This window comes from Octopus sinensis, linkage group LG6 (assembly GCF_006345805.1).
Source record: "Octopus sinensis linkage group LG6, ASM634580v1, whole genome shotgun sequence".
In the NCBI taxonomy this organism is placed as follows: domain Eukaryota; kingdom Metazoa; phylum Mollusca; class Cephalopoda; order Octopoda; family Octopodidae; genus Octopus; species Octopus sinensis.
Window position 1 is genome coordinate 69,099,693 of NC_043002.1, and position 17,924 is coordinate 69,117,616.

The 17,924-nt window shown below is 35.2% G+C and overlaps 1 protein-coding gene across 3 annotated transcripts in view; it reads left to right on the forward strand.

The window, feature by feature from the left end:
• The window catches only part of LOC115212903 (E3 ubiquitin-protein ligase Su(dx)), a 165,329-nt gene that overhangs the window by 54,312 nt on the left and 93,093 nt on the right, over nt 1-17,924 (forward strand). For all 3 annotated transcript variants that reach the window (XM_029781717.2, XM_029781718.2, XM_029781719.2), the window contains exon 2: nt 12,177-12,249. The gene's annotated coding sequence lies outside the window, so the exon portion shown is untranslated. The remainder of the gene's footprint in view (nt 1-12,176; nt 12,250-17,924) is intronic.

Genomic DNA, 17,924 nt, shown 5'->3' on the forward strand with positions numbered 1-17,924 from the left:
TCTGATTCCCAAATATCGTTGGATACCTTGTATGACTGCTGTTGTTTAGTCTGCATTGAAATAGGATTAAAATTTGTTGCCAACCAGGTAGGCTGAAGCAAGTAGAGTTATGTGCCTTTCTCATGAGCTCCAATATTCTGTTACACTTGATTAACAGAACAACCACTGCTTACAGCTACTTGTCAGTTTTCTGTTGATCTAGGTTATAACAAGCACTTATGCATTGTTTCTATGTCTACTGTTGATTGTCCTTGTTTGAAAAACTGTTGTCTGGCAACTTCGACTATAAACAAAAGTTCTATAAGCATCTAGTAAAAAGAAAAAAAAAAAAGATTCAAAACAAGTGTGTTGCAATTAGCACCTACTATATCAAACTTTGCATCTCATCTATGATAATTAGTTTTAAAAAATGTTATATTCGTGAAAGGAATTTATTGAGATGTGATCTCAATTTTGATTTTTAAAAAAAAATATTCCCTCCTCCCCATGAAAATTTGTATGGAATCAGTTGTAGGTTTTGCTCTATGCAAATTTCTTGTGGATATCATCATTATCATTATTGTAACCATTTTATTGCAAAAAAAAAAATGCTTACTTTGGTTAGACCATAACTTTGTAGCATTGTCACTCTTTAGTTTAAGCTAGCCCACTTGCTCTGTTTTATCTGTTTTCTACTCTTAGGCAAGAAGTTTTAAGTCAAACAGTTCTACCACAGTTTGTTTCAATGGCTCACATTCTATAAGCTCCAATGTAATTCAAAGTTTAGTTATGTCTACATTTTTGTAGCTGTATATTAATGATTTTGCTGTTAAATATCTAAGCAGATGATATCACCCTCACTCCTCCCTTGTCTTCCTTAAAGAGAGTCCTTTAAAGCATGACATCGTTTTACATGTTAAAGAAACAATCTCACAACTCTACACACTTCCTAATCATGAATGGTACATACACGAAGCCCTCACACTTACTAAAAATTTAACCTACTTTTTTCAATCTCATTATGGTGACCATAGGTCTATATCATGCATAAATCTGCTTCTGAGCAAGCAATTTGGTTTCCTCTTCAAAGACAGAAATTATTTCAGTGCTGATAAATTGCTAACTCTACACTGCTTGAGTATGACCCATATTATATTACTACTCTCAACTGTATAGGAGTGTATTGCTACACTCACAAATATCCAAGTCTGCCATCACTCAACATGTTAACAATCGCTAACATACTGCCCCTTCCACCTCTCCCCATTTCAACTACTACTATAATGGCTTTTGTTCCTTTGAACTCACAAGTTGCAGATCACGTCTATTCAAAACCCATTCACTGCATCTTCTCTTGTACACTCATCTTCCTTACTGTGTATGTCTCTATCTAATTTCACACGAAATACTTTGCTCAATAGTTCTACCCCATAATACTGTAATTTCTACCTAATCCACTTTTTTTTCTTTAAGTCAGCAACTTACAGAAGTTTAAGCTGAGCATCAACCCCTCTAACCATACCAATTTGTAACAGCTTGATGCAGTTATTGACAGTGTTCCCCACTCCCTTTGAACAAGTATTAAGAAAAAGAAAGAAATGAAATATTGTTTTATTTAGTGTTCATGAGTTACAATTTAATCTCAACATTTTCTTTTAGTAGGCTTCTCTGATTAATGACTTCCTATGTTGCAGTATATTTTCATGAGAAGTTTCAGAAAATGTACGCACTGAATAATGTAAATGAAGTAAGAGAATGATAGAAACATGAGGCAAATTTAACTAATGTATTCCACCAGCATACGATAATGGCTATTGTAATGTATGGTGAATAACCAAAGAAAAAAGAAAACAGTCCTTGTCTGCACTGTAGCTTTATAAATGACATCTTTCTGGAGGAAATGGGGAAATTCATTGCAGGAGAATATTGCTAAATATATTTGTTCCTTATTTACATTATTTACAATTAATGTATATTTGTCCTCATCTTGTTTGTTGTTAACACAACGTTTCGGCTGATATACCCTCCAGCTTTCATCAGGTGTCTTGGGGAAACTTTGAACCTGGGTTCTCATTCCTAAGGTATTTTTCGATCTTGTTGTTGCTGTTGGTGTTGTTCAGGTCACTGCCTGGAGTTGAACTCGGAATCTTGGGGTTAGTAAACCGTGCTCTTAACTGCTATGCCAAGATGAGAACAAATATCTGTCAATTGTAAATAATGTAAATAACGTACATAATCCCTCATCTCTTAAATATAGATCTGTATAGATGTTTGTTGTTTGGTCTTGGTTGATTACAATGAAGAATTCTGTTGGAATTTTGTGAATATACTTAACAGGTGATGAAGTGGCAGAATTATTAGAGCATTGGACAAATGCTTAATTACATTTCTTATGGTCCCTTGTGTTCTGAGGTCAACTTTGTCTTTCATTCTTGGGTGGGTTGGGGGTTGATTAAATAACACTCTCAAGTATTGGGTAACAATATAATCAACATGCCTCTTCTCAGAATTGCTGGCTTTGTGTCTATGTGAAGAAGAATTATTAACATTTAATGTGTAAATTTGATGTATTAGATCAGAAATTTCTAAATTGGTTAAGAAATCAGTTAATTTCAAGTGTTTGAAAATATTCTGCTCTCAGGCCATTTGCTTTTCTGTCATGACAATCTGGATTATGCTGAATATGATCTGTTTGCTGCAGCTGATGTATACAGGATTAACTGGTTGTTAACTCTTATGACAACATAGCTACTGGTTTCTACTCATTTCATCTTCTGTTATCAAGATTTAACCCTTACTGAATGGGAACTGTGTATACTCAGTTTTGTGCAGGTGCATTTGAGATGTGGGAACTGAGTTACCTTGTTTTTGATAGTGGGGTACGTTCCTGAATTGTCCACATTTCATAAGATGCAGTCATCAACATCATCGTTTAACATCCGCTTTCCATGCTAGCATGGGTTGGACGATTTGACTGAGGACTGGTGAACCAGATGGCTGCACCAGGCTCCAATATGATCTGGCAGAGTTTCTGCAGCTGGATGCCCTTCCTAACACCAACCACTCCAAGAGTGTAGAGGGTGCTTTTACGTGCCACCGGCACATACTCGCTTTATTTTTACTGGCCCACAGAAAAAGATCGTGAGGACTGATTTGCGTATGATTACCATGTTATGTCACCAGCATAAATTTAATCAGTGCAATGAGGGTTCAAGTAGAAGTAAAGTAATACAACAAAGAACTCTTCAGATGAAATTTCAGGTATTAGTCACTGTAGATTTAATGGATTAAAAGACAACATCTCAAGACACTTGAAATATTCAAATTGCTTAATTAGAACAAACAACAAAGCAAATGTATTTCCTTAACCCTTTAGCATTTAAACTTGCCATTCCTGGCCTAAATATTCTATCTGTTTTATGTCGAAACAGGCCAAATATGGCCTCTCTCATCTATCCTACAATGTCATTCTTAAAATAAACTTTCACATTGAAATCTCAAAGCTGCAAGAGAATGCATTATGAATTCCAAACAATATGAATAAATAGGCTTTACATATGATAGAGTAATTGGAATGTGAAATGGTTCAATATATGTATGTTTGTGCTTTGATCCTTTCATTACCAACCCGGCTGAAACTGGCTCTGAGTACAAATGTCTTGTTTTCATAAGTTTTGAATTAAAATCTTCCACCAAACCTTAGTCAACAATTTATGTTCCTAACACTAGCTGAATGATAACTAAGTTATTTTATTAAATTCTTTGTTATACTTAAAGTAATTGAAAGAAACACAGCATCTTGAAATAAATACAGTAACAAAATGGGTAAAGTTTATTGAAATGTTTTCTTATATAACAATAAAATCCACAAAATAACAAGGTGTACTTGCATGTCAAGTGAATTCAAATTCAGAATTTTTGTGCATAGCAGATTGATAGGAATTTATAGCTTGTGGCCTTACTCTTTGCTTTCAGTGTATTTCAACCTTTTGAGTTGCTTTGCAACAGTGTTTCTCATAGGAGAGGTCTTGATTGGAGCTGTGAAGATTGAAATAAGGACAGAAAGATTGCCGTATTTAATAAAATTAAAATGGTTTGAAATTTTAAAAATTCATTGTGAAGAAAGAATTACATGGATGGAAACTCTATTTTGTTCTCAAATTAATAGTTGATGGTGGGGGTGGTGAGAAAGTCCACTAACATTTGGTAAGTGGTGACAGGTATTTTTGGAAAATCACTGCTTTACAAGCTTTTTATTGTATTATGTTTTTTTTTTTATTACTATGACAATGAGGTGCAGGAGTGACTGTTTGGTAAGTAGCTTGCTTACCAACCATGCAGTTCTGGGTTTAGTCCCACTGCGTGGCACCGTGGGCGAGTGTCTTCTACTATAGCCTCAGGCCGACCAAAGCCTTGTGAGTGGATTTGGTTGATGGAAACTGAAAGAAGCCTGTCATATATATATATGTGTTTGTGTGTGTTTATGTCTGTGCTTGTCATCCCATCTTTGCTTGACAACTGATGTTGGTGTGTTTAAGTCCCCGTACCCTAGCGGTTCGGTAAAAGAGACCAATATAAGTACTAGGCTTACAAAAAATAAATCCTGGGATCGATTTGTTTGACTAAAGGCAGTGCTCCAGCATGGCTGCAATCAAATGATTGAAACAAATAAGAGAATGAATGGGAATGTGTGCTTGTGTGTGTGTATTTAGAGAATTTCAGACTGCAGCTCCTATTACTTCAGTTACTCTGCCAATAATCATAGGCTTAGTATGAACATCACAACCTCCTATTTATCTTTCTATGTTATGTGTAGTGCCTGAATAAGAAATAGTCAGAAGCAGATTCACCATGAGGACTGAGCTTGTATCCTGCTCTTACCTTTGGTGTTCTTAGAGAAGATACTTATCTCTGCTTACCTATTCCCAAGTAAGTCAGTGTTATCTCTACTACCAGTACAATAAGTTTTCCATTTCAAATGATCTCCACTCTAATCACACCAAATCCATTAACTTTGTAATTCTGCCATCATTACCAAATTGAGTTGCACAAACAGAATTACTCTGACCACCACCACCAATAGTTTAGAGCTAAAACAGCTCATTGAAGAAGGCATACCTAAAAGAACCAATCTCCTAATCAATCATTTTTTTTTTATTGAAGAAACTGTCAACCTGTATTTGATTGAATTTGCATCAAACTTTACCAAACTTTATTATCACATCCTAAGAAATATATTTCTTCAGTTTATTTTTAGCAAGTTTTAGCAAGATGATCAATTCTTCTGGAATGCTATTTTATACTAACAACTTGATAACATATCCACAAACATAGAGTATACATAACCTTTTATCTGATTCAAGCTTTTACATCCATGTGTTTATATCTGTGTGTGTGGATACATATCCATGCAAGCATTTGTTATGCATATATATATGTGTTTATCATAAACAAATGCAGAAGCTTGTGCAGGGTACATGTATTCTGTATATGTATGTTTGCATGTGTAGATACACACACACACTATACACACAAACACTTACATACAAGTTTGTTCTTATACTCCCACAGAATATTGTGCATTCCTACTTTAAATAGTGTTTTACGCTCATATGCACAAATTTCAATATACATATTTGCAGATATGTACATCTATGCACAAATCATGCAGATATGCATTCCAAAAATTACTTGTTTGTAAATATCGTTTCAAAACAAAGAAGTTGCAAGACATTCTGTGCAGTGTTCTTTCAAACTGGAGTGTTCATCGTGTTAAACAACTGTCAGAATGAAAAAATATCTATTTGGTAGAAATCTTCTTGGGTTGCAAGAATCACTGCTTCAGACCGCCATTTTCTGTAGTAACAAACAAACTCTGCTAAAATTAGAAATCTTGTTCTGTTCATTATGTGGCTGAGGAGATCTTTTAGAATTATCTTTCATCAGCAAGTGTCTCTTTACAACTGTACGAGTTGCTGCAGACATTCTGGAATGGCAGTAATGCAAAGGTACTATTATTGCATGTGTATGTGATTGACTCTGGAGACAATTTAAGTTCTCTGTTTTACATACATACACACATCTTCTGTTTTTCTTTTCTGTTTCCCTTGCATCAAATATACATATACTTTTACTTTTGACATGAGTATGCTACCTTAAAATTACCAGAGTGCACCCTTAGAATTATGCAAAAAGTATAAACAGTCCAACATTCATATTCCCCCACCACTCTCTCTCTCTCTCTCTCTCTCTCTCTCTATATATATATATATATATATATATATATATATATATGTAATTGTAAGATCCAATATTTTTTACTGAGTGGTTTTTACTAGTAGCTAGGTTATTTTTCAATTTTTCAAAACTTGTATGGTTTAGGTTTATGTTGATACACTTATTTTTCAGTTGTATATGTTTCTATTGCTAACCATTCAACTATGATCAGTCACATACATTGGAGCAAGTGATTTTGTAGCTTACTTGGACACACAACAAAAGGGCTTGAACTCACCTTAACCTTTCAGCCACTGTGTCTGTCTATCTGCCAAGACTGCTGTATTAGCCTTCATGTTTGAATAATTGTCATTTTAATGGTAACCAGCTGTAGACCACTTTAGAAATGCTTAAATTTGTGTGAGCATTGCTTTCATCTTGCTAATGTAGTATAATTCCATCTGTTGGACTGCATCTAGATTGGATTTAACAAGTTTGCTTCTTACAATGAAAACGTTCCACTCAAAGGCGCACGAGTGGTTTTGTGGTAAGTAGCTTGCTGACCAACCACATGGTTCCGGGTTCAGTCCCACTGCGTGTGTCTTCTGCTATAGCCCCGGGCCGACCAATACCTTGTGAGTGGATTTGGTAGACGGAAACTGAAAGAAGCCCATCGTATATATATATATATATATATATATATATATATATATATAATATATATATATATATAATATATATATATATGTGTGTGTGTGTCTGTGTTTGTCCCCCTAGCATTGCTTGACAACCAATGCTGGTGTGTTTACGTCCCCGTCACTTAGCGGTTTGGCAAAAGAGACTGATAGAATAAGTACTGGGCTTACAAAGAATAAGTCCCGGGGTCGATTTGCTCGACTAAAGTCGGTGCTCCAGTATGGCCGCAGTCAAATGACTGAAACAAGTAAAAGAATAAAGAATTCTTTGTTATTATTGAATGCTTTCTATTAAAAATGTGAACATGGGGCAGCTGAGTGAATTACTAACTTACTTTTCACTGTTTGTGAGTTTGAAGTCAATGCAAGGACTGTTATGTTTCTGGTTCAAGCACTTTATTCTACATTGTTTTAGTTTCTTTAGGTATAAGTAGGTTATTTGGAATGTTACCTGTAGTAAACAGGTCATAGCCATGGGAAGATAGCTCTCTAATCAGTTAATATCTCTGCTCCATAACAGTTTCTCAGGGCTTAGTAGGCATTAATAATAATAGGATAAAGTTTTATGAAAGCAAATTTTCTATTTCATTTTAATTTGGAATGAGTTTTTTCTCTGTCCATTATCTAACATTTTGTTTGTTTATACTTTTAGGAAAAAATATTCTCATTTTAATGATAGTATACAACTATAAACCATGAGATTATTTTCAGATTGTCAAAACAGCACAGTTGAGAGGGCATTAGGCTGAAAAGGGTCTCTAGTTCAATCTTGGGTTTCAGCATGATGATGTTCTATTTTGTTTTGGAAATTGCTTTCTGAAATCCCTGTAATTAGGGAGGGTGATAGACGGGGGAATTTTTTTTTTTTTTGCCAATCACTAGCATATTGTTGCATGATCATCATTATAAATAAAATTTTCTGCTGACGATTTGGTGTGTCATTAGAGTTGTTTTATCATTGTTATCTCTATTGACAGTGACTAACCATAAATTCATTACTTATTTCAATAGATTCATTAATTTACTGCATAAAATTATTACAATTTTATGATAAAAGATAAACATAATAGTAAGTTTATAATAAATATGTCCCATCTCAATGTTGTTAATTCAATATGTTACATTCAAAGCACTAATGAAATGTCAGTTGTTACCTCTTACCTATCTAACCCTCTCTCATAGCTTCTCTTTCTACTACCTTTACTCCCATTAAACTACTTACTTTACTTCTGTTATAACTACATATTCCCCTTATCTTTCACCAGCTATTAGGTAGCTGTGTCTCTTGGATGTGTGTATGTAAGCATGCATGACAAATTTTATATATACTCTATTTGGTTGACTGGGGAGATTTTTATCACTTTTGTCTCCACAACAACTACATAAAAACTTATATTTTAATATTTTTTCTTTAATGTTTTTTAATCCCATTTTCAGACATTTACCTACAAAGTCATTCCCATTTATTATTAGTTCATTAGTTTTTTTCCCCCATTTTTCTTCACACACTCACACAAGTGTGTGTATATGTATGAATAAATTTATTTGTGTTTGAAGATTCATTGAAAAGATTAGATTATAAAAAAAAAAACTAAGCTGTTGCTGGCTTAGCCTTGGGAATAAATGTTATTATCACTTACAGTTTAACTAATTTAATTGCGTATTAGCATAGAAAACCTGCTTTGTATAATTAATATGATTCTACTTGAACTCTCTATATCATCAAAAGCAAAGCCTGTAACATTAGTCTAAAGAATGGAAAGCTAAGATAAAAAGTTATGTTTTCTGTCAGGTTAGTGTCAGAAAAGTATATGAGCTTTATTTATTAAAGTAAATATGAAAAATACTTGTAAAGCTAATAATGAGTGTTACCATTTGTTTTTTTGTCCGATTTATATCATTTGTAGGTGATTTAAAGTTAAAGCAGATCAGATCTCTAACTAAATATGCTTACATGTTAAGGTGGTGTCAGTTTTAGTGATTGGGTGTGTTGTCACCATTATCATTTGTAAATATAATCAAAAGAGCTTAATAAATTATGACACTGTTGAGCACAATCTCTATCAATTTGTTACTAGTTCTCAAAATTGGATAGGATTTTGTGCTGTAAGAAGAGAGCCCTAACATTTCAGGCTTGATTTTTTTTTTCTCTTACAATGAAAGGGCTCAGCTCAAAGTGTTTGAATTCATTTCTCTTCACAACATCCAGACTTGTGTTTCATGAACATCAAAACTGTTTATGCTGACTGCAAGATTTTTAAAATTCTATTTTCGATTAGCAAAGCATTTAATGTTATATCCTCTCAGTTATCTTTTTACAAAATTAGTGGTTTCATACCTTTGCATGGGGAGAATCAAGACTCAGTGGTTCTACTTTATGATTGCTGTTTATTCTAACATACCTAAAGATAAGGGCCCTTCAGATTTGTATTCAGACATACCTCGTGCAAGCTATTGAACAGTTGAACATTGTAATCTCTTATCATGAATGAAAGGTGAAGATTACTGGTTTGGTAGGCCATATGAATTAAAGTTTTAATGTTATGGATTGATTTTGTACATTTTATACAGGAATAAACATTTGAAATTTTGTTGCAGAATAATTCAGTATGCCCTAAAAGCACATATTGAACTTCATGAAAATTGTCATTGTTAATTTTGTTTTTCACAATACATTCATTTTCCTTTAATCCCTGGTTTCTGCTTTGATTCAGTATCTGTGCAGAGAAGCAGTATTCAGTGTAAAGTAGCCAGTATTGATTGCTCTTTTCCCAAACACCTGAATTTTTAATTAACTTGAGATTTCCGAATTCTGAGGAGAACTTATACATGAGGATTGTGTTGGACAAATTTGGTGGAGCAATTTGCATTCCATTCATAAAATGTTTACATATCAAAAACACTCCTTCATTGTGGAGGCACATGGCCTAGTGGTTAGGGTGTTGGGTGCATGATTGTAAGATTGTGGCTTTGATTCCTGGATTAGGCAACCCATTGTGTTCTTCAGTAAACCTCTTAAATTCCTGTTGCTCCAGTCCACTCAGCTGGCAAAGATGAGTAATCCTGAAATGGACCAGTGTTCCATCCATGTGGGGAATTTATATGCCACAGAAATTGAGAAACTGGCCCTTGTGAGTCAGCATGACTCAAAAAAGTAACTTTACTCCTCCATTATTGAAGAGTTCACAGCTCATAGTCAAGAAAGAAGATTGTTAAATCATTGGCTGACTGTTCTTGCCTCATTGAGTCTTGTAAGCATATACACACACACACACACACACACACACACACACACACACACACACACACACACACACACATATACATAAAAGTGCAGCATTGCTCTAGATTATGTTATTAATAGCTTCAGTTAGGGTACAAAGCTTATGGGTTGCAGAGTTACTTGAAAGTAGAAATGACCCTTATTTTATAATAGGAGCTTTTATAGCTATTTAAAATAGAAAGATAAGGTTCTATTGGATGAATATCAACAGAAAGCTATTGAAATAGGATATTGCTGAAGGACAGTTTCAAGTTTCATGAAAAAAATACATGCAAATGAGAATGGAGATATATAAATGAGAAGGCTGCAACACAGTTTGAATATAATCTGGTTGATAATATAGTTGATGTCAACTACAAGTGGCTTCACAATACCTAGTTTAAATCTTGAACAACAGTTCTCTATATCACTAATTACTTACCAATGGAAAATGAAGCTAACTCTGTTTACAAAATTCAGCGACAAGTTCATGCATTGAGAAATTTGTTGACAATGGAAGCCAAGAGATGGCAGTGAAACACTTTTCTATTCAGCATGATTCAACCTCATCAGCTAAAAACAGGCAATTAGTTTGCTATGATGTTTATGTAATACTAAATGTCTACTGATATTGTGAATCAAATATACTAAGTATAACAATATAAACAACCGAGAATATATAACTAAAATGAGAAACTTTGCTACAATTTTGCAGAACAATTAATAATAATATTAGTTGTATTAATATTTTAAGGTAGGAAGCTAGCAAAATCATTACCATGCCAGACAAAATGCTACTAAGCATTTTGTCTGTCTTTATGTTCTGAGTTCAAATTCCACTGAGGTTAACCTTGCTTTTCATCCTTTCTGGGTGGACAGAATAAGGACCAGTTAAGCACTGGGGTTGATGTAATTGTTTTACTCTCAAACTTGTTGGCCTTGTGCCAAAATTTGAAACCCAATATTGGTTATAACTTTCACTTCAAAGATGATAATTTTGAGGAAAGGGATTATCAAATATATTGACCTCAATATGTACTAGTATAAATTTTATCAAATCTGGAAGGTTTTAAGACAAAACTGATCCCTCATGTGATATTAACACTTTCAACCCGGAATTTTTTCTCAAGTCAGTAATGGCAGGGGTTTGTATGCTTGCAAGCCTTTTGAGCTATCATCATATGTCTGGCGCTACATACTTTCCAGAAAAACTGGAGCGGTACAATACTGCATCACATAGTTTGTAAAATTTTTGACTGGTACAAATATGTACCAGCTGGGCCAAAAGGATTAACTGATAATGTAAAGAGATGTTACAAGATACTGCAAGGGATTTTGTTTAATAGTATTAATAAATATATAAAAAGGACTATTCATTGTGGCCTGTGGCAAATCTCATTTTAATCTAGTAAAAAGTTATGCAGATGAATTGGTACAGAATTGAGATGCAAAACTATCCAAGCCATGCTTCTATGAATAGAAACGAGTGACACTGTTTTACAGGTGATGTCTCATTTCCAGTCTTCTATGAAAACATGTCCAACCAAGGCGAAAATATTACCTTGCTTGAAAACGTGTGAGAATTGGTAAAGGCAGGGCATTCGACGATAGAAAATCAGCCCAAACATTCTGTCTGACCCATGCAAGCTTGGAAAAGTAAATGTTTATGTGATGATAATGTGTTTGTATGTGTGGACAGTGTTACAAGAGTATTAGTAGCTAAGTGATGTACGACAAATGACTTTCATGCCTAATATTCAATATAATTATGAAATCGGACAGAAGCAAACTTGATGGTATAGGTGTGTCTTAAATGGTTATCATGGCTTTACCATGATGCAGTTGTTTAGTTTCAACATAAAAATCTCAAAAAAAAAAAAAAAAAAAGTATCATTTGATAAGGAACTACAACTTAAAAATTTCTGTCCCATATTTCAAGAATGTAATAATAACCTTATCAATTTTGATTAGTATTTAATAATTCATTTGACTAAACTGGTGAATATTTCTGTTCTTCTTGTCAGGTTCCTTCATATGGAGGACCCCAAACCATGCTATTGGTAACTGAATCTGCTGTATTTGATCAGTATTTAAATGGTAAGTTGTTCATTTCTCATTATAATCAAATAATTACTGCATTTGTCACCTGATCACACATTCTCTTTCTCTCACTCTCTGTCTCCTCTCACATGCTCTCTCTCTCACACAGTTACACATTCTGAAATATGCACACCTACCAGTGCATACATTCATTCACATGTACACAAACACCTCAGCTTTTCACCCACACACTCACATCTTCATGTTCACTTGTACACATGTACATATTCTTGTGTGTTTCTCTCTCTTTCTCTCCCTCCCTCTCTCTCTCTCTCTCTCTCTCTCTCTCTCTCTTTGACTCTAACATTTTCTTTCTCTTACCCTTCCTAACCTTCCTTTCTCACTAGGACTTATGCTATCTTACACACACATACACTCTCTTTGTCTCTGTCTTTTTCTCTCACTCTCCCTTTCTCTCTCTCTCTCTGTCAGTGGAACCCTTCTCTCATACACTCTCAATGTCTGTCTGTCTGTCTGTCTCTCTCTCTCTCTCTCACTCGCATGCACACTCATGCTTGTTCCATATCTCCTGTAACGTACATTCTCTCATGTACACTCTCTCGTCGTCAGTCTATTCTTTTGGCTGTACTGATTCATACAATTGATGGAAGCAATGCTCTGAGAGAGAACTTTGTTGGTAAGTATTTAATCAGAGAAGAAACTGGGCATATCATCTTCTCTGGATAGGGTTAAGGTCACTCGTGATGCTGTTATATACTCTTGGTTTTCTTTCTCTCTTTTTTAGTCTCCATATTTGTTTCCTTTTTTCCAGTTGTTGTATGTGGCCTTTTGTTTAGTTTTTGGCTAATTCTGAAACTTAGATCACACCCAACAGTTTTGTAAAACACATTCTTGTGTAATTTAAACATTCTTATGTAATTTATATTGTGCTGTGACATTCTTATATATGATTTAACCCATTCAAGTTCGCAACAGTGCCATTTTCTTACATTCTGTCTTGGATCTCTTTCCTTGTATTTTTATAGACATTTTGTTCTCGCCCACTGTGATTCCTATTCATTGACAGAAGTGTTTACAGTTATAGTTAGTAGCAATGTGATTCTAGCAGCTATGCTCTACCACTGGGCAGGGCATATTAGACAGCTTCCTTCTGTCTGTTTACCTAAAAATGGTTGCCAGTTTTAGTGCTGGATTACAGAATTAATGTTATTCTCTGAAGAGAATAAAAATAATACAAAACTAGACTTGAGACAAATAACGATAGTTTGTCTCATCTGACAAAACCGTACATCTATTTAAGGCACACATGCATTTAATTTATTTACTGTTATTTAGTTTAATCCCTTTGATACCAACCTGGCTGAAACTGGCTCTGGCCCTGTAGTACAAATGTCTTGTTTTCATTTGTTTTGAATTAAAATCTTCCACCAAACTTTAATCACAATTTATGTTCCTAACATAAGTGGGTAAATCTTTAAAGATAACATGATGCAAAATGAAATGCTTGGTGAAATGCTGCATTGCATGTCTGTCCAAACCATATCAATAAGGGAAACTGAAGCTTAATAATAATATTGATGATGATGATGATTATGACAATGATGATGATGATGATGTATTCATATATGTATATCCTTGCTTCGCTGACAAAGATTAGGAAGGCTGTTGCCCACGTCATCTGCATGTTCATTTGTGGCTGATAAGGCCGATGTGGGATCGACATATCTGATTGCAATGATGATAGAAGTATGATTGTCCTGGGTCTGATGATGCAGCTGCGTTATTTTTTTGCCTCTGGCGTTTCTCTTCAAGAGAGGCACTGTGAGAGATCTCAAAGGAGGAAACAGCATTGTTGATGGTATGATGCCAGGCAGCATGGTCAGCTCACGATAATCAATGTCACAAATGCCAAGGAACTGTTTCAGGCAATCCTTGTAACATTTCTTTGGTGCCTTCCTGTTGCAGTGGCCAGTGGTGAGCTCACCATACATGATGATCTTAGGTATGTGGTGGTCTTTCATCTTGTCAACATGTCCTGCCCAATGTAGTCAAGTCTCAAGTAAAATGGCTTCTAGGCTGGTGACCTTTGCTTGCTTGAGGACCTCAGTGTTGGTGATGTAGTCGCTCCAGTAGATGTTGAGGATGGTACGAAGGCAACGTTGGTGAAAACGTTCAAGGAACCTGAGATGACAGTGGTAGGGGACCCAGGACTCGGAGCCATATAGGAGCATCATGAAGATGATGGCCCTGTAGACTCTGATTTTTGTGCTTATCTTAAGATGCTTATTATTCCACACAAGCTTGTGCAGTCTACCAAATGTTTTGTTTGCCTTTTCAAGTCTGTTGTCAATTTCTTTGTTGATACTCACATCTGGTGAAATGGTACATCCAAGATAAGTGATCTGCTGTACTGACTTCAGTTCTGTTTCAGCAATGGTGATGTGGGCATCCTGTACTCTTCCTGAGGTGCTGGTTGGTGTAGGACTTCAGTCTTTTTCAAGCTTACTTCCAGCCTGATGAATTGGGCATCCTCTACAATGCAGGATGTGACGTGCTGCAGGTCTCTTTCTGTGTATGTGACAAGTGCAGCATCATCTGCAAAGAGGAAGTCCTGGATCACTGTTCTTGAGTCTTGGTGTGGGCCAGTAGGTACTGGAGGTTGGAAAGACTGCCGTCCAGACAGTTCCTGATGTGGACATCATCTTCAGCATTGAGGTCTGCAGTGGCCTGCTTGAGCATCATGCTGAAGAGAGTTGGTGCTAGGGCACAATCCTGCTTCTCCCTGTTGTTGATGGGGAATGGCTCTAATATGTTGTTATTCAGGTGGACTTGTCCTTGCTGGTCTTTGTGAAGCTGGATGATCATGGTTAGGAATTTTGGGGAACAGCCAAGTCAGTTTAGGATCTGCCACAGACCTTTCTTGCTCACAGTGTCGAACGCTTTTGTCAGATTGACAAATGTTACATAAAATTACTTGTTTTCCTCCCAGTACTTTTCCTGGAGCTGCCTGAAAACAAAAACCATATCTATTGTGCTCCTGTTGGCAATCCTCCACATCCAGCAATAACCAGTCAGAGTGCAATTAAATGAGACCACAATTGCCATAGGCTGGCAGAAGAGCAGAAAGGCAGCAAGAGTTGATAGCATACCATCAGAGATATAGAAGCATGGGGTCCTGACATACATGCTAAACTCCATGAGCTCCTTATTGCATGCTGGGCACAGGGCAAGCTGCCACAAGATCTCTGCAATGCTGTCATTATTACACTATACAAAAACTAAGAGGAAAAGTCAGATTGCTCAAACTACTAAGGGATCACCCTGCTTTCCACTGCAGAAGAATTTCTAACAAGACTACTCCTCAACAGACCTGTTCTGTCCATTGCATATATATATATATATAATATATATATATATGCACACATATGATTGTATTTCTTTGTCTTGACATCATATGTCAGTTGTAAATGAGTATCATTGTCGTACTAGTGGTATAATTAATGTCCAAAATTCTGCAGAAATATGTCTAGTTTTGGGAGAAATAATAACTTGCTTGGAAACAGGTGAAGGTTGGCAACAGGGAAAGCATCGTGACTATAGAAAATTTTCCTCAGTAAACTCCATCCAACTCTTGCAAGCATGGAAAAGTAGGTATTGAAATAATATTTTGGTTTTTATATATAAAAAAGCAAAAAAAAAGCATTGTTCTTTTTTTTTTTTATTGATATCAACTCTAGGCTTTTTTCACTACTTTAGATGATTTCTTGAAATTTATTGTTATCTGACATTAATTTGATGTGTGCGCGTGTATATATGTGCAAAAATATTGAAGTACTTAATGTTGCTTAGTATCTTCAAACCCCTTACTTAGTCTGCTGTTACCTAACTTAATATGTAATGTTAGATGTAAATGGTTTACCTTGTACAAACAATGAGGAGTCTACTTTAATCTTAATCTTATTTTGTAGTTGGAAGATAATCTTTATTACTGAGGAAAATATAGGCTAAAAGCATACTCTCATTTGCACAATGAATAGACTAATTTAATCTTGACTGTGTAGCTAGTTGATTATTTTGAAGTAAATACAGTATACTAAGTGTATACAATATACAATAATATGTCAATATATTGCCTGCTGTTAAATTTGAGCACTGTCAGATGTCTACTTCTCAGACTGCTTGCTATTTAACCCTTGTGTTAGTATAGATCTAATGAAATGTGGTAATAAAAGGATTTAAAAAATAAGTCTTTGGTTGGATTTAATAAAATGAACTGTTTCATTGTTAAGACAGTGTTTATAACATAACTTGATGAAAATTATAAGTAGTTATGATGGAAGGTTTTCATTTAGATATGAACATGTTAAAGCAAGCAGTTTTGTATAATGAAAGCTGGTTGATACGAAGAGGGTTAAAATACACACTATAGAATATCTGTCTTTGAAACCATACATGTGAAGGTAAATAACTATCTAAACTGTATTATCATCATTGTCAACCCTGGATATTACTGTCTGGTGTCCTGGGATTCATAAGGCTGGTTTACCTAATTTCCATGGTGTATGAATGACTGAGATCACAACACACCCCACTGAATAAGATGTCAGTCAGTTGCAGGATTATTCATTTAAAGCTGAGTGGACTGGAGCAACATGAAATGAATTTTTTTTTTTGCTGAAGATGATAACACACTGCCCAGTCTGAGAATCAAAACCACAATTTTACTATTGAGTTTAACATCCTTACCACCAGACCACATTCCTTCACTAAACAGTATTATAACAAGGTTTAAGTAATTGTCTGTAGAGTTCTGGCTATGGGAGTCAATTAGATCTTGCTTCTTAAGTTAAGTGTGATGTTGCAATTAGAGCATGCAGTATGTATTCTATATTACACTTATGTCCATATGATTCAATTGTTTGATTTCATCTGGTGAGCCCCCCCACAACTTCCATCTAGTTGGTTTTACAATGCGTTGGTCAAGATGCTACACTGTGTGATTGAACCAGGGACCTCTTGGTTTGTGAAGTAAACTTCTTAATTGCATGATCAAGCCTTGCTTTGCCTGTATCTTTTATTCAATAATATTCTATTATTTGCTGTGTACTGATTCCATCTAAGAATTCCCTTAAGGATACACATCTCTCTGGAAAGCTCAGCCATTGACACTAAGTAGGTAGTTCAGTTGATAGGACAAAATGAAATACTCATTGTTATAAAATCGATGAAGGATTCATGATAAAACAGTTTCTGATCATATCTACTACAGAGACCCCTCACTTTTTTAAGATTTAAGTTTCAACATAATGCAAGGTGTGGACCTAGTGAAGGCATTGACCTTTGGTTGTGTGTATCTGAGCTTAATACAAGAAAAAAAAAAGATTTTAAGTAGGTGCTGTAGTAGATTTGTGAGTGGATGGGCATATAGTGTTTTGTGGGCTCAAGTAGACTACTGTGTTGTAAGTGGCATTTTAGTTTTAAAATAATTTGGTTGTGTAAATGATTTGTAGTATGTGTGTGTGTGTGTGTGTGCATGCATCTACAGTCTGTTATGATACAGAGGGCAAATGCTTAGAATGTTTAGCTTATTGTAGTTTGTGGTGGAGTTGGCAAGGGGGAGGGGGTAGACTGCATTAACATAACACATGATAGAGGTTATACATTGTTTGAAGACTAATGTCATGGTTTCTCTGTTTTACCAAATATTGTAC